Genomic DNA, 17979 nt, shown 5'->3' with positions numbered 1-17979 from the left:
ATGCTATGATCCGGAACCTGAGCGACGAGCACCTAGAACAGCTTTCCCGGTATTTTAATGAACAGATATGGGAGAGGGGCGTGGTTCCACAACAGTGGAAGGAGGCCAAAATCGTGCTTATTCCGAAAGCAGGAAAACCTCATGATCTACAAAATTTCAGGCCGATATCACTAACCTCCTGTCTTGGCAAATTATTTGAGAAGGTGACCCACACACGTCTCACGTCTTACATTGAAGAGCGCAACCTATTTCCCACGAACATATTCGGCTTTCGCCAACATTTGTCGACACAGGATGTTTTCCTGCTACTTCGCGAAGAAGTTCTTTGCAACACCAAGGTTGGTGCGGAACATCTCGTCCTGGCTCTTGATTTGAAAAGCGCATTCGACACTATTTCACATGAACTTATCTTATCTGAGCTAAATGACCTCGGTTGTGGGCAAAGAATCTATGACTACGCCCGCTCTTTCCTGACCTCTCGCATCGCTACAATAGGCATTGGCACTACGCGCTCAGACCCTTTTCCCATGTCCAATAGAGGTACACCGCAAGGGGCGATACTCTCCCCCCTTCTTTTCAATATCGGCATGAGACGCTTAGCCAAAACATTCGACGTCATACCTGGGCTAGGGTACGCGTTATATGCAGACGATATTACCCTATGGGCAACCAGCGGCTCGTTAGGACAAAAAGAAGAAATCCTGCAAGAAGCAGCGACCATTGTTGAAACCTTCGCTCGCAGCAGCGGAATGAGCTGCGCTCCCGATAAATCAGAATTTATCAGGATACGTGGTCAAGGCCGTCAAACTCGCGAGCCGGTCAAGCGCTTTCTAGGAGACAGCCAGATAAGGGAGGTCCAGAAAATGCGAGTCCTCGTACTGTGGCTGCAAAGCAACAAACGAGTAGACCACACCATTAAAACCCTTAGGACTACGGTGAAACAGATCTCCCGTATGATTCGTAGAGTAACTTATCACCGAAAAGGTTTCAAGGAAACAGAGACGATCCGGCTCGTTCAGGCTTTTGTGCTAAGTCGTCTCACATATAGCCTCCCTTTCCAGGACCCCACGAAAACAGAACTAAAGGCCCTAGATGCGTTGATCAGAACGTCGTACAAAGCGGATCTTGGCCTACCACAGGGAACCACTGAACGCCTGCTGGCCCTCGGGATTCACAATAACTACGAGGAGCTACGGGCAACGACGCTCATATCTCAACGGGAGAGGCTTAGCTTAACCTCCTATGGCAGAAAATTACTTTGCCGCGTGGGTTACCCTACTCGTCCACAGTATGCGGGAGAAGAACCCGAATCTCTGCCCAAAGTCCTTCGTGAAAGGATCATAGTAGCCCCAATTCCTAAGAACATCAGTCCGAAATACCACCGGGGACGTAGAAGTGCTCGAGCTCGAAAGTTAATGCAGCAATTCGGTGGAAACCCGGATACAGTCTACACAGATGTCGCTCGATGTGGTGCTTACAAACACGCCCTCGCAGTGGTAGGAGGGGCCGCAAATCAAGGGCTTGTGACTTGCGCCACGGCTAGAGTTGCATCTGCGAATACCGCAGAAGCTTCAGCCATCGCGCTAGCTATTAAAACTAAGGACGCTCTAGGACAATCGTCGATAACTCTAACAGATTCACAAGTCGCATGTAGACTCTTCCTCACCGGGAGGCTACCACACAGCAACACTCACCTATTAGGATCCAACCTAACACAGAAACACATGATCATCTGGTGCCCGGGTCACGCAGCACTCGAGGGCAATGAGACAGCGGACAGCGCAGCTCGTGCTTTTATCAACCGAGCGACCAACCACACTGACGAAAGCCCCTTTTTACCACGAGACATCCTTGAGCACCAACGGAGCCAGCGAAGAAAGTACAGTCCACCACACCCTGACCTATACAGGCAGGACTCTTATGACTGGCGCCGAATACAGACGCAGATATTTCCAAACCTTTATTTGAAAAATGCCATTCACCCAACGCTGTACAGCGTTCGCTGTCCTTGGTGCGGAGGCCGGCCAACTCTCGCCCACATTACGTGGGACTGCCAGAACAGGCCACCCAAAATTAATACACCAAAAATAGCCGGCAAACTTTCCGGAAGGGAGCAGTGGGAGACTTGGCTCGCCAGCGAGGATCGGGAGATGCAACTAGCACTCCTCGACCAAGCACGGCGGACCGCTCAAGCCAGTGAGGCCCTGGACTAGGGGCTCCACCCACTCGCTTTCTGCATTTTTTTTTTAAATAAACGTTTTGATATATATATTTTCACGCGTTCACCATACTTTCCTCCTGCGCGTTCCTCTACGCGCTCTCTTCGCTATCGCCGTCTTTCATCCCCTACTGCACTCCGCGTTCGCTCTTTCATCCTTCGCTGTGCTCGTTCGCTCGGTTACGCCGAGGGCCGACGCCGACGCTAAACGCAGGAACGGGTGCATAAGAGCCGCGCTCTAAAAATTAAACTTCAGCTGACTGAGAACTGCTACGCTCATTATAAGAAGACAGAAAATGTTTTTCGAGCTTTAGAACAAATCGAGTTCTTTTTTTTCTTCAAAACAACGCAAGCAATTTTCACTGTCAACGCTTACATGGACGAATTACGAAAGACTTTCGAGGATTCCGAAGAGACGATTGTTGGCGTAAGCTACATCATTACGCCCTTCACAGATAAAGGAGATGGGAAGACAGGCTCGCATCTGTCTTCCGGTCCCTCTTAGGCTTAAGCGACGTCGACGGGGACCATAAGCACGTCGCTCGCCGACAAAATATCGCCGACCTCCTCGGCGTTAAACTCCCCAGCACGGGAAGAAACTGGTGGCGCGCTAAACTCAGAACTTGAAGCCGTCAAGAAGACCAGAAAACGCCAGGCCGTCAACGTAAACGAAATCGATAACCGCAGTTACCCGAAAGAGTTCTTAAACCCTCTTCGTCCGGCAACAAAAGCTGTGACCCTGCGCGAATCAATCAACGGTGTATAGTGCACGCTCGAACGCCTCGTCCTGCCACCGTTAAAGCTCGCACTTCCCGCCTGTCTTGCTCCTATTCTATGCAGCCCGCATACTGTGAAACGTGTAGCCTTAACCTAACTGGATTCGGCGGCGCGCGATATTATAAACGGCGTGATGGGCGGCCGGCGGACTCCGACACAGGCGACGCGAAAAAAAAAAAAAGGAAATCTTGTTTTAAACACGTATTTCTAGATGAAGCGCCCGCGGCTAGAGACTCGCATCATTGGATATTCCGGGAATGAGAAATACACGCACAGCTCGAGGCAGGGCGCCCCGCGATTATGCAGACAGCCTCCTAAGCGTCGTAATGAGCCGAGACCGAAGTTCATTTGCATATGCGAGAGTAACTCGAGCAATTGGGGTGGGAAAAATATCTGCAAGGACGAATAAAAAAAATGAGAAAATTAAAAACGTCAGTGGGGTGGAGGGGGGTGGCGGGGGCGAAGCGTGCAGAAATCAAGTTCGAAAGAAAAATAACGGAGAAAGTTATGGCAGAGCCCAGGAATGTTTGCGGGACCAAGCGAGGTCCTCTATACCTCGCCTTCCTTCGGAGAGCTCAGCCGGGCCTTGAGAGGATAGAATTCGAAGGGGAAAAAAAAAAAAGTGCAGGACGAAGGAGGTACGGGACGGAAAATTACGCCCGGTATAATCACAGTGTTCCAAATTTCTTTCTTTGTTTCCTTTCTTTTACGGATATTTCCTCCGACGGTCTTTGTAATCTGTAAGGAGGCGAAGTATACGAAGAAAATGCCATAGTCCCGACCACAGTCCCGGACACGCTCCTGCTTTGCTTCGGCCGAACGAGCGCATATGCAGAAGGAAACTGAAGCCGCAAAGATCGAGCGGCAAAACTCATCGACGTATTCAAAAGAGAAACAGCATTTTTACACACGCGTACTTTGCTGTGTGGAAGGTAAAAGCACCCAAAGTTCTCGCGATACATCTAGGTTCGCACTGCAACTATGTGGGGAACGTTTTCCTTTACGAAGAACGCTTGAATGTTAATGCCTCAAAGTAATCGTTTTCCCGAAATAAATACGAAGAGAATGGGAAAGCTCTTTCTGTACTTACATCGGGAAAAGAAAATGGCGCAACGCGCAGGAAGCTATATGGAAGCACAGTCTTTCTTTATTAAGCGGGCAGAATAGCGTTGTTCCAAAAGCTTTAATTGAGTATACATTGCAGGGCAAAATAAATTTCTTTCCCAATTTGAGCGCCCTTATTTTCAGGGTGGCAAAAAGAAAATAAAAGAAAATGGAAGTAGAAGCTTCCATAAAGATTCCTCTCTACTGAAGTTATGAAGTACGACCGTGCAAGGTGTCATTATTAATATGCGTTAAACAAACGTCAAAGAATATATATACTCCCACAGCTCGATCCCACGTAGCCGCAGACGATGTTCACTCGCGCTACTCTTACAACAATAAAAGTTTTTTTCTGATTCCGTCTTTTCACTTGTAGCAGCAGGCGTTTGGAGACAGAATAAACGTATCCATTGTCACAGCTCTCTGCAGTGGTACTAACCACAACTAATTTTTCGGCAACTAAATGGGCGCGTTTATGACGTGGTCTTGGGCATCGATGCCACGCCGCGATCTGCCGCGCACCGCTCAGGCAACGATGCGAACTGCGCTTCTCTTTATTATTATGCCTCAGAAATCCTCACAGGCTTCTCGAGTGGGTCTTAGCATGTGGCTGAGGGATGCACGCGTTTACTAGCTCAACTGGCAACAGTTTAGCAGCTTATGATCTTGTGGCGACGAGCGACCATGTAGACCGGTAAAGTCTCGGGCTCTCGCGGGAGAGGAAAAACCGACACTCGATCTCTTAGCGTAGCATTCTTTTGTTTAATGCCCTTTCGGAACACTAGGCCGTGCCGGAGCGTGCCAGCCGATCGTGCCTCGTGTGGACGCGAGCGTCTGCGTAACTGTCATGCGACACCGATGTTGCTGCCGCTACAACCTAATTCGAAGCGAATGGTAGACGCAACAATGTGCCGACAATAGGGAACGAATAAAGCAAAACTGCAATGAGAGAGAGAGAGAGAGAGAGAGAGCTGTTTAATGTATTAGAGACGCTCAGAGGTCGGCCTGAACTAGCATGTTCTAACCTGAAACACAGCGTCGGGGTAACGAGAAAGGAGAGCAAAAGGAGTGAAAACTCTCCGGTGCGGCGCAGTCCAGGCTGTGCCCACGCGGCCAATAATATGGCTACCGTTTTCGGTAAAGACCACAGGGCGCACGGGGCAGGCCAAGCGCCCAAACTGGTGACTTGCGAATAGCGGCACCATAACAAAGAAAGCCAATTAGCCGTTCTGGCACCGATAAACAATCGCAACGTTATCGGGAACAGCGGGCACAATGGACACTGCGCACGGAGGTGTGATAATGCACTGACAATCACACGTCAAGAGAAGCTTAAAAATCGAAACGAAGAAGTTTGGAGGACGCATAAGCTTCGCCTTTAAGAGTGGAACGCGATTGCATTCAAAGATCCCCGACCACCCCATCTCACGCTTCCCGGCAACTGCAGCTAATGTAATCGTAATGTTTGCCGGGAAACGCCGGCGGCCAACGCTATATGCACGAAGGCGAGCTTCCTGGTGGAAACGCGGCCTCTTGCGTGGGCCGCGGATGCGCGGAGGCGAGAGCCACCTGGATGGTGTTGTTGCGAGGAAGTGAGCACATCGCGTCGCTCCTTGAATGGTATAGAAACGCTGGAAAAAAGGCCGATGTTTGCGTTTCCGCGTACCAGAATTAAGTTTCCTAGAATATTCAAATTACAATCTGACTCTACCATGTGTGCAGGTTGTGTCTAGGTTGCACTTTACGATTTTTCTGCCGCGTCTTACTTTGAGTAACTCAAGTAGTTCGGTAACGCCTCTGCGGCACGGCCTGCGCGGATGTGGTGCGGTATAATTTTTGCTAAACGACGTCCGATGCAAGACGCCCACGCCAGATTTTATGCGGCACGGCGGTCTTCACACTGACCCGTTAATATCATCAAACAGTTCCACCGCAGCGGCTGCAATGCATTTAAGAACCACATGTGGGTGATACGGAGTAAAAAAAAAAAAAAAAAGATGCCACAAAGTTATTCCCAGAATGTCGCTCGCGTCTTCAGAACTCCCCGAAGAGCACCCGTAACAAGTGACGTAGCGGATATGCGCGGCGCCTCGGCTTCTGTTACACTCTATCGATGCCGCAGCATGAGTGTACTACAGTAATCAACATACTTGTATGTCCAATACTCAGCGTAGCAATATGCGCGAAGCAGCGACCTATTCGCACGACGCACGTTATAACCGAGCAGAAATAAAACTTTAAGGAGATTACCACACGTGCACTAGACAGACTAGTGCATATATAATGCAAGGCGTGTAAGGTTTAAGCAATCACCCGGCACGTTGGTGAGCTTTACGGGAGCCTGCCGCTTATATGCCCGGAGGAGCCAGGCGGGCAGCGTAATAATACTCCTGGCGCATGCGTACCCACTCGCCTTCTGGTGTTTTATCATTATTGTACTTTTAGTCATTGCGCCTTCTAAACGAACTGAAGGCACCGGAAACTGCCTTCACACGAAACAAGCTCGACGTGTCCCAGAATGAAGAGAGAAGTAGATTCAAAATAAGAGCAAAAAAAAAAAAAGAAATAGGGGGGGGGGGGGTGAAGTGCGCCACCCGGAGTAGGCACCGGTGTCTTTCCTGCGAGCAATACAGCCTCGGGTCTCTATTATATATCGTAAAACACAGATCGCGCAGTCGCGGAGACGCGAAAAGCACGACAAATGAAAGACAACGCACTTTAATTTGAAATGTCTTCCCTAGGCGTCCTGTCCTCCCTGAGCCAGCGTCGTATATAAAGCTCTCGCGTTCGTTTCGCTTGCATACGGGAGGTCTCTCTCCCCTTTGTCGCCCCCCCCCCTCCTTCCTTTTTTCCGCATTCGAGTAGGGGAGCGAGTGACGCGTAATAATGCAAAGACGGCGCTGCGTTGCTGGGAGAACGATCCGTTTTCAAGCGAATGCAAAAGCAGCACGCACAAAATGAAAAAAAAAAGAAGAAACTTGAGACTGCGGTGCTAATCCTCAAAGAAACAAGAAACGACATGCGCGATTTGATGTTTCTTTCATGGAATGTCTCTCTATATGCGTTCTTAAATCTTTCTTTTTTCTTCCCCACGACTTACGACTGTGAGTATCCGCGCTTCGAGCAGAAAAGCGAACACGGATTAAGACAGAGACTGAGCCGCGCAAGCACCGCCCGTCAACGTGACGCTCATCCGGATGCAATCGCGTACATAATTAATGGTTGGAAGTTCCACTATCAGCATAAAGGCACGTGTTTGACCTCATATGCGCCCTTACATGTGAACAAATGCCCAGACGCAAGTTGGCGCTCGCGTGCAGAGAAGTCGGTTTCGTGTATACTCTTCGTTGCAACCCTGCTAGCATTGAGCCATCGCGCAAAATTTACCTGTATTGCTCAGGATTATTTTACTATGGAATTTCGTTCCCGGCAGGCATCACACCGCACTCGAGACAGTGGTGTGCCTAGACGTCAATTTAACGCGTACTAATCCTTATAAAAACGCCCTCTTGAAGATCTGCTTTAAAAGGTAAGAAACAAAAACAAGAACAAACAAATTAACCCGCGCTATACCTGACTGGGTGGCCGTCTCCTTGTTCATTTCTGCTTATTTTCCATTGAGCTCCTCCTGAAGTTTTTTTCTTCGATAAAAACAGGGCGCTTACACAAAACTGAGCTATAACGACCCCGAGTGGTAACAAACCCTGGTTACAACATTTGTGTCCAAGAAACAATGAGAAGACTAGCCAGGTTCTACCTAAGGACTTCATTGCACGCGCGTTCGGTAAATAAAGATGCCAGGTTCAATGTCGGCAGATGTCATGCCATTAATACAAGCGAAAGTAAACTACGTGAATTTGGCGCTTGTGCGGCTTTGTTCCCCACTTCATCAAACACACACACACACACACACACACACACACACACACACACACACACACACACACACACACGCACACGCACACGCACACGCACACAGCGAGACAAAGACAGAGAGAGAAAGGCAAAGGAAAGACAGGGAGGTTAACCCGAGATTATCTCCGGTTGGCTACCCTGTACTGGGAGAGGGGCAAGGGTATGCAATAGGTGAGAGAGAGAAGGATAAAAAAGAAAAGAAAAACCTAAATACACACACGCACCTACACACGAACTGTTTCTGTGGGCACTGTCCCGCAGCCCGCAAAGGCGTTCCTAGTCTTACGCAGTGTCACCATACAGTCCTACGTCCCGCAGTGTACAGCACAATTTGTCAGAAAGTCCCGTGTTTTTTTAAGTATCGCAGCAGCGCCTTCATAGCAGATCGCGCTGACGTTCGCGTAGGCCAGTTTCCAAGGATCTTGTTTTCTGACAATGGGCGCTTGTCCAGTCTGTCTAGGTTGGCTGAGAGGACCGCTCTTTGTGGGTTAAAACGAGAGCACTGACAAAAAAGATGCTCGATTGCTTCATTGCACCCGCAGGAGTCACAAAGTGGGCTGCTGGCCTTCCCGATAAGGAAAGAGTAGGCATTTGAAAATGCTACTCCAAGCCATGGACGGATTAGAAGGGTGCAGTCACGTCGTGGAAGCTCGGGTGGAATACGGAGCTGTAAATTAGGGTCCAGGGTATGAAGGCGTGCACTTGTGAAATCGGATGAATTCCACTGGGCTAATGTCAGGTCACATGCGAGTGCGGAAAGTTTTTTCGCTGCGTCGGCTCTCGACAGAAGAATAACAACGCATTTGACGCCGTCTTGGGCAGATCGGGCAGCTGCGTCTGCTCGATCATTGCCATGTATGCCACAGTGACTAGGCAACCACGGATATAATATATCGTGTCCTTCGTTAACTATGCGATAGTGGGCTTCTCTGATCTCTGCGACGAGCTGCTCATGTGATCCATGGCGCAGTACTGAGAGTACACTCTGTAGGGTTGCCTTGGAATCACAGAAGACTGACCATGCGTGGGGTGGTTCCTCCTGAATGAAATGAAGAGCCGCACGCAGGGCTACCAGTTCAGCAGCTGTCGTTGATGATGCACGTGACGCCTTTAGCTGTATTTTGACGGATGGTCTTGGTACCACCACAGCGGCAGCTGCACTTGCAGATGTGACTGAGCCATCGATGTAAACGTGTACGCGGTCACTGTGCACCTCATGTAAAAGTTCTAATGTGGCCTGCTTAAGGGCAGACGACGGCATGTTGGCTTTGTTCATGATTCCTGGGATGGTGAGGCGTATTTCAGGTTTGTGCAGGCACCATAAAGGTGAGGATGGTCTTGCTGCAGGCAAGTAGCTCGATGGCAATGAGGTACGATTGGCATCAATTATACGACTGAAAGTTGTGTGTGGCCTTTCTGCGGGTAGAGTGGCAAGATGGTGAGAAGGTAATCGGGCAAAGCGCCGAATATGCACCCTGAGAGCGTCGGTTGCCAAGTACGTTGATGTTGGGTGATCTCGAGCTATGACAATTGTTGCCGCTGTAGACGCACACCTCGGAAGACCGAGAAACGTCCTTCGGGCTTGAGCTTGTAGTCCCTGGAGTACACGCAGGTTTGTTTTGCAGGTGTTACCAAGCACAGGGAGGCTGTATCTTGCGAAACCGAGGAACAAGGCGCTATAAAGCTGCAGCATTGACAGCACCGAAGTGCCCCATGACTTTCCGCCAAGAAATTTGAGGAGATGTATTATTGTCAATAATCTCTTTTTCAGGTATGAAACATGCGGGCTCCATGCATGATAGGTCGCGGTCAATAATTACCCCTAAAAAGCGGTGTTTCCGTGCATTTGCAACTGCCTGCCCATTGACATTTACAGTATAACGCTTCATTGCCTTCCGAGTGAATGCAACAAGGCAGCATTTCTCTGAAGACAGCTCTAAGTTCTGTTTTCGCAAGTACTGTGATGTTAACGTAGCTGCCTTTTATAGCCGTGCTCGTACCTGCAGTCGTGTCACAGCAGACGCCTAAATGCAGATGTCGTCGGCATATATTGACATGAACTGTGTTGGGCAAGCATCTGACTAGGCCAACGAGCACTAGGTTGAATAGCGTCGGGATCCCCCCCCCCCGCCCCCCCAACACTCCGCCTTGCGGTACTCCACGAAACGTTTGGTGTTGAGCCGTGGCGCCATCCTCGGTCATCACGAAGAAATGCCTGTCGGACAAATAACTGCACAGCCAATGAAAAGTGCGGCCACCGATTCCAGCTCCAATCAGAGCATCTATAATGGCAAAATGTGCTATATTATCATAGGCGCCTTTTATGTCTAGTAACAATGCCGCAGTGAGTCGTTTCAGACGTTTTTGATGCTGAACAAACGTAACCCAATCGATGACATTAGCTATAGATGAGCGCCCACGCCGGAAGCCAGCCATAGCACCTTGGCACACGTTGTAATTTTCCAGGTACCATTCTTTTTTTTTTATTGCGATAAAGACTTGCCCTTAAGGCATAATTCTTGATGCGTATATGTGTATTATATGTGTGCTGTGAAGCCTGTGTTGTATATGAATTGAAGCAGTGTTTTGTGGAATCTGGTGTCATGTATCCAGCGGTCACAGCTGGTTGTCACACTGTAGCGGAGGCCGGCTTGCAGTAGGACACGCGAGGTGCCATTCTAGGCGCGTCAAATGCGAGACAGAGTTCTAAGAAAACGTTGACCCTTCATCAAGCGCGAACGCGGAAAGTGCAACACGAGAGCAGCACTTAAGCGCAGGCGTCAATAGAGGAAAAACGTCGCTTCTTGTGCGGAAGAGAAGTGGACGAAAAAACACAGAGGAAAAAAAGAAGGATATCCAACAAGCTTAACGAAACAGTAAAAAACACAAAGGACCGAGAGCAGAGCACTATATATATATATATATATATATATATATATATATATATATATATATATATATATATATATATATATATATATACAGTGTGCGTGCGCTAATACACAGACAAGCGACCCACTAACAAGAAGCACAGGGTCCTTCCCCAGAACCCCTCCACACACCCTGAAGACGGAACTTATGGGGGCATGCAAGACGGCGTGCCGAACAAGGCGAGCAGCGGCCAGATTAGGGAACTCGCTCTGCCCCGTGCTCAGCAAGCTACGAGCCACTCGGGTCACGTCGGGCCGGTCGCGGGGGCTCGTCAAAGCAGAAGAGCCCGGCCGGCAGAGCGATCGCGCAAGGTCGGCCGCCGCACACGGCACATCGGGGAGACAAAGGGCGGACGCGGAGTGGTCGTCAGGCGGCCGAAGAGGGAGCGCCGGCAGCCAGCGAGACAAGGCCGAGAGCCAGGCGTCCGTGGCTGCTCGATAAACTCTTCATTAGGGTCTCCGGGTCCGGCCCATTCGATTACGCGGCGGCGAGGTTGGCGACGACTTAGCGGCGTCTCTCTCGCGTCTTCGGCTGCCGCGGCCATCCCCGCCCGCGATACATCAGGTAGAAGCAGCACGGTCGGGAGGAGCCGATTTGCGTCACGCGTTGCCGAGCGCCCATTGGCTACACAGTGCGGCGGCAGGGATCGCCGGTTAATGGAAGCACCTTCCCCAGGCCGCTCCATTCTGCAGGACACATTTCTCTGCTTGCTCGCTATTCACGGGACGAGGCAGCGCGCTCCCTCCTCGCGCTATAACCTCCCGGCGGAAATGGCCGTGTAATACCTTTCGGTCTTCATAATAATGGCGGCTATGGGGTCTTTCTCTTTGCCGGGTGATGAATACGCCTCGGGGAATTCGGACGCGGTGACTCGAACCAGCGACCGATTTGTTTCTTTCTCTCTCTCTTTGCCTCTCGCAGCGGCGCGTTGACGGCTTCACGGCAGCCCAAGAAAAGTACGTTCGTACAAAAAAAAAAAAAAAATTCGTTAAAGAGTAAAGAGAAACGCAAGCCAGTCATTCCTGCAAAGTCAGCCGGTCCCTAATTCTAAGCTAAACAGCCTGCACGGGAAAAGAGGAGTGCAGCTGCCGTAGCAGCTTTGTCATGGTCTCGATAGAACTATAGTGTGGTACTGCGTGGTGACGGAGAGGAGGTTGTACATATACGGCGACAAGAATGGCGTGTTAACTATACCGTGTATTCGAAAGGTGATCACTTTATGGAGACAACGGAAAAAGGGAAGGTGACTTCCGTTGGCGACACAGGAATACACGTTTTCTTTATGGCTTCCTCGCGCTTCTCATACGTGTGCGTGCTTTGGGTGATGTTCTCACAAACGCACGGAAAATCACTGGTGCGAAATCACAGTACAGCAGATCTCTCCTCCGTAGGGCGTACGATTAGTATAATTCTAGAGACACTTCATCCACACAACTCAACTTTAAGAGACTGGGCATCCTGATTCATGCTAACCGCTACTCCCTTGTTAACGCGCGGTATCTGCGCTACGCGGGAACACAAGTTTTTCAAGACAACAACTGCAGATTCGCTTTCCATTGCGGTAAGCGCCTACAGCGTCAGCGCGGAACACGCCACAACTGAGAGATTGGGTGAACTGACGTAACAGCGCAATCCAAAGAGGCAAGAGGCGCTGGCGACCGGGGACAGGAAGCGTCAGCGCAACAAGTGCACGTTCCCCGGTCCAACCATGTCTATCGCCCACTTTGCTCTCGCAGTGTTACGGCAACGCGAGTCCGCCAGACACGTGGCTTCAGTTACGCACGCACACGAGCGAAAGGCGCTCTCGCGTCGCCATGCACGCCACGCGCTCATGACGACAGACAAGAGCAGAGGCGACGAACCGCGCAAGGCAAACGCACAGCCCGGAGATCGCAACGCCGCTCACCTGAGAGACGGAGGCAGACGTGCTTTCTGGCAGCACTGCGCACTTGAGGAGGAGTGCAGGCCGGTGCCAAGCCGCACCCGCGACGACGACAACCACGACCAGGACAAGGGCTAGGCGCGTGCTACCGGAACGGTTTTCGCCGTGCGCAATATGTGCGCCGTCTCTAATGGACGACGAGATGCCGCGCGATAAACATCAGGATCGCCACGATGAGCGCACCTTGTTGGGCTGCCGGCGCGCGCGCTCGGGCAAGCGGAGGATCCGCGAATAACACCGGTGCACCGGCGCGCTCGATTAATTGCCCAGGCGCCGGAGAAAGGAGGGGGGTGGAGCAGGGAACCAGCCACAGGGAGCGCGGCAGCCTGCCTGCGCGCGCGCGCGCGCGCCTAGGCTTCGACGCCAGCAGCGCCTTCTTTCAAGCGACGCCAGGGCCGCGGCCAGAACAATGGTTCAAAATAGCAGCAGCAGAAGCGAATCCCCCAACCGCGTGTCTGGCAGTGAATGCGGCGGCGACGAAGTCGTCTCCCTCCTATGCCAGGCGCTCCGAAACCGTTCCTTACCAATCTCTGGAACCGTCCCCCTCCCACAAGTCAACCCTTCCCCGCCGCATCCGCAAGTCCCCTGGCCGCGCTGGCAGCGCCCGTTCTTCCGACGCCGCGGCGCAACTATTTTCGACTCTCGAGGAGCGGCACCTGCGCGTCGCCGCTGGTGCTGCTCGGCGCAGGGGGCGGCTGCCGGTGCTTCCCCGGCGGTTCTGCGTTGGCTCCGCCCGGAAGGAGCCAAGAAATTTGCGAACCGCGGTGCTCGCCCGGCACGGGCTCATTAGCTGCCACGTGCACAGCGAAAAGCTGAGCTCGAGCAACTGGTAGTCGGCGGTGTCGGCGTGGGTATGGGAGCGGCACACTTGGCACCACACGCGATTGAGACGGGACGTCGGCTTTGCAGGTAAAGACTTCAAGCGACGGCACGCAGTCCTACGTTGTCGCTACACCGAGGCATCAAGCGCGTGCAAGAACTAACGTAAATAGCAACCCCTACCAAATGTTGTCGGGCCCCCTTCGTTAAAAGCACCGGTGTGCAGAACACGGGGGCGGAAACGTAACGGCACAACTATCAGGCCGTCTCGGCTGCTAGAATAGGGGCTCCGACCAGTACCAATAAAAGTTTTCTACTACTACTGGCCTACGAGCCACGCGTTCGTGATGGTCACAGTGACAGCTGCTTCTTAACTCCACCAGCGCGCGAAGATGAAACATTTGGAGAGCGGTAGTCATGTGCAGAACGTCTTGGCAGTTTCACTGCGTGCCTATAAGATCGTGCTGGTAAGGCCCGCAGGATCGCAAATGCACGTCAACGTATTTGTTCCTGAACTCATTTGTACATATCTTACGGAATAACCATACTGATTCGACTGCACGTATTCGGTCTATGCCTAACGGTTACATCACTGGGACTTCGGAGACGAAGAGCAGGACAAGGTTGCGTTGAAGTCGCTTTCAAAAAATATTTTCTCCGTCCATCCACGGCCAGTACGTCCACGCGTTGCCTCTGAAGGCCGCGGTAACCCGTGAAATGTTTGTTCATAGAGCTGCCGAACAACCCCTCCGCCTGATGTACAGAGAGGTCCAAGCAACCGCGGTGCTTGGCCAATTAAGGCGTACGAAAGAAAATGAATCCCAATGAGAAGAAACGAAAGAAGTGCACACGCAAGAGAGCCGATAGGGATAAATGTTTGAACACACGATCAGCGCCTGTCCGTGTACCTTTCTTCTGTAGTTTGTGCCGTTTCGCGCAGTCAATAATTCCAGTTTGAATTCCCACAACAGCACAACGCGAAAAGCTCAGCAATAATTAAGACAGGCGGAACAATATGACATAGACGGCTGTGTCATGTTCACACTCTTCGCTAATGCACAGCATCCCAAATGAGTGCACATCTTGCGCATTAAGCCCATTCTCTTCTTAGCCACCGAGACGACAATAAGCCGCTTTACCAAAGCCAGCTCGTGCATCGGCACACAGAGCCGGATGCCCTGCCAAAAATAAAGTTCTTTTGTGTGTGTGTGTTTTTTACTACAAGGTAATGTCGGAACAAGGGCTTCGTAAACTTGGCACACGCAAACGAAGACGCTCTTACGGACTCGCTTATTTTTTCGCTCGCGTTACCACAAAAGACGCCGTTCTCAGGTGTACGATGGAGGCTGAGACGCATCTGCAGAAAGCTTAGCCCACACGACAGACGTGAAGAAAAAGGTAGCAGTATGCGGGCAATCCACAGGAGAACGTCTTAGAGAGAGAGACAGAGAGAGAGAGAGAGAGGCGGATACCTAACGGTACGCAAGAGGCAGCGTGAAGCCAGGCCATCCTCTTGCAAGCGCCTGCCTCTCGCTACAGCATGTTTACAGCAGACAGGGCGCCCCCCTCCTAAGGAAATACATGGCAAAATCGAACGCGCGGCTATAGAAGTGCTTCGCGAAAGGGCTGCAGCGCGTACACTGAACGACAGACAGGGAACGAGAGAAGCAATAGTGGGATGGAAGTCGCGAAGAGGAGCGCGTGTTCGGATTTCGAGCTAAAAGCCATTCTTCAATCTTCCCTTTCCGCCTCGCGCGTCCTCCCACCGCCACTACAGAAACCTCACCGGCGCCAGGCCTGCGAGAGGGGACGAAGAAAATAAAGGACACGGCAGGTCAGCCGATGGCGCGCCCGCTGCAGGCGCATCCAATTCCTGCCGCGCCGCACGCATTCCGACGCACTTAGGGAGATTCGGCAACACCGACTGATAAAGGGAAAAAGGGAAGGGAAGGACGGCTGGAGGAGAAAGAAACACCCACCTTCCATCCGGCTCCGGAACCGGCGGGGAGGCGGGCTCCATCCGCGCACCGCAATAACGGCGGAGCGTCAGATCCCGCAACAAAGCCGCCCCCCTCCACCCCCTACGTCGTCCCTGGGCGCAGCGCGTTCTCCGCACTACCCGCCAACCCAACCCAACGTCCCGGTTCCGCCTTCTCCCGGACGGTGCGTCCGCGGAGCGACACGAAAATCTGGAGCGCGAGCGCGCATGTATAATACATCGTTTCGGGAGCGATAAGCATCTTTCATGCGCGCCCGTTTAGACCACGCGCGGCGCGGGCCGACAACAAGAGAGCGCGCGTCTGGGAAGAAGAAGCCGCGTTAGGGGAAAAAAGGAAAGGTAATCCCGACGTAGTAATCCTCTCAGACCGCTCTGCATGCAGGGTTCCCCACCCCCCTTCCTCCCGTGCCTTTTCCTATAGCCCCTATTTTATCTCTGCTTTCTTCTCGACGTCGCGCGCACTTCGGTGCCATACGTTTCTCATCCGCGGCTCGGCGGTGGATTATTTATTGACGCACTAGTCCAAGCAAAAAAAGGGAAGGGAAAACAAGACGCGTGTGCTCCCTCTTTCTCCCTCTTTCTGAGAGCGAGTTCGAACTCGCAGCGCAGGGAACGCGGTCGCGGATGCAGCAGCATCGTCCGCCCGGAGATCCCACATATTTCTAACGGCGAGAGTTCCGCGCAGCACGGCTTAGCTTGCAACGCCACACCGCAACATCCTAGTCAGCGCGAACGCTTTACGGCGATCACGTGCTCCTCGATAATAGTGTATAGTGATAATAGTGATAAGTGTATAATAGCTGTGTCTTACCAGTACTCACCTACGGGGCAGAAACCTGGGGGCTTACGAACAGGGTTCTACTCAAATTGAGGACGACGCAACGAGCTACGGAAAGAAGAATGATGGGTTTAACGTTAAGGGATAAGAAAAGAGCAGATTGGGTGAGGGAACAAACGCGAGTTAATGACATCTTAGTTTAATTCAAGAAAAAGAAATGGGCATGGGCAGGAGATGTAATGAGGAGGGAAGATAACCGATAATCATTAAGAGTTACGGACTGGATTCCAAGGGAAGGGAAGCGTAGCTCGAGCGGCGGATGGTCAGTCATAACTGCCGTAGTATAAGTGCAGCAACAATGCAATTGTTCCAGATTGAAAACCAAGTACGGTTGTTAGTCGCTGCTGTGTTTGTCTTTCAACAATTCACCTTATTCTTTACGCTGTTCGATACTGAATATAATGCAGGTCCAAGACACATGGACAACATAGGCTGGGTGGAACTACGCGCGACACATTTCCGGCAACGAGCCTTAAGAGTGACCATCGCGCTGCGTGCAAGGCAAAACTCAAGGAAAATTAGAAGTTGCATTATGGGATTTTACATGCCTTTACCACGACATGATTATAAAGCACACCGCAGTGGGGGATTCCGGATTAATTTTGCCGTCGTAGGGTTCTTTAACGTTAACCTAAATCTGAGTACACGAGGGTTTCTTTCTTATTTAATTTTGCCCCCACCTAAATGGTTCCGCCGCGGCCAGGAAACGAATTCACGACCTCGACTTCAGCAGCGCAACGCGCTTAATCTACCGCGGCAGCTATCGCACTATGAAACCGTACTACCCGCAGCTACAATGCAATGACGATAATCATTATATATTTCAGGATGGCAAAAGTTACCGCGAGTTGTTCGATATACGTCGGCTACGCACAGCGCGCTGGGCAGATTGGCAAAGAGCGCGCAGCGGCGGTTTCATCCGCCGCTGCGCTCAACTTCCGTGCCACCTTACGCATAAACATGCACACGCTCCTTCAACAAGTCACGGCGCTGTAAGCACAAGCGCCATCGGCAAACGAGAAGGCGCGAAAGGCGAAGAAAGTAACTAGCAAGTAAACAAGCAAACAGGGGGAGGGGTTAAAGAAGGACCACAAGGAAGGGGGGGGGGGGATGCTGCCTTTTCAGCGCTCTGATCCACGGAGCCGAACGAGCGCGCAGCGCGTGGCAGTTGCGGGGGAACAAGAAGAGCGCCTCTGGGCACCGCTCACTCACTCTCTCCCCTGCATCCTCCGCTGCGCTGCCTTACTTTCCCTCTCACTTTTATTTTTCCGGGAAGCCTCGTACATTTGTTTACAATGGGTCGGGGACTGGCAGCATCGGCCGGTCAGTATCATTTGTCTGCACGGCTATTTCGGAGTGCGCGGCCGTTCATTGCTGCCGCTGCTAAAAGCGAGCATTAGTCAAGTCACCCTTCGAGTCGAACGGAAAGTCCATAT

At 51.6% G+C, this 17979-nt stretch overlaps 1 protein-coding gene across 7 annotated transcripts in view; it reads right to left on the bottom strand.

Annotated features, from left to right (window-relative positions):
* The window catches only part of LOC142583133 (poly(rC)-binding protein 3-like), a 248227-nt gene that overhangs the window by 140805 nt on the left and 89443 nt on the right, over positions 1 to 17979 (bottom strand). For 2 of the 7 annotated variants that reach the window (XM_075693468.1, XM_075693473.1), the window contains exon 1: positions 12852 to 13194. The exons of 1 other annotated variant lie outside the window; for it this stretch is intronic. The gene's annotated coding sequence lies outside the window, so the exon portion shown is untranslated. Of the gene's footprint in view, positions 1 to 12851; positions 13203 to 17979 lie in introns of those variants that run through there. 4 more of the 7 variants (XM_075693474.1, XM_075693472.1, XM_075693471.1 and 1 more) reach the window with 4 other exon arrangements.

Source organism: Dermacentor variabilis, chromosome 5 (assembly GCF_050947875.1).
Source record: "Dermacentor variabilis isolate Ectoservices chromosome 5, ASM5094787v1, whole genome shotgun sequence".
NCBI lineage: Eukaryota > Metazoa > Arthropoda > Arachnida > Ixodida > Ixodidae > Dermacentor > Dermacentor variabilis.
The sequence above is the reverse complement of the archived record's forward strand: the minus strand, read 5'-3'. Positions and strand labels throughout refer to the sequence as shown.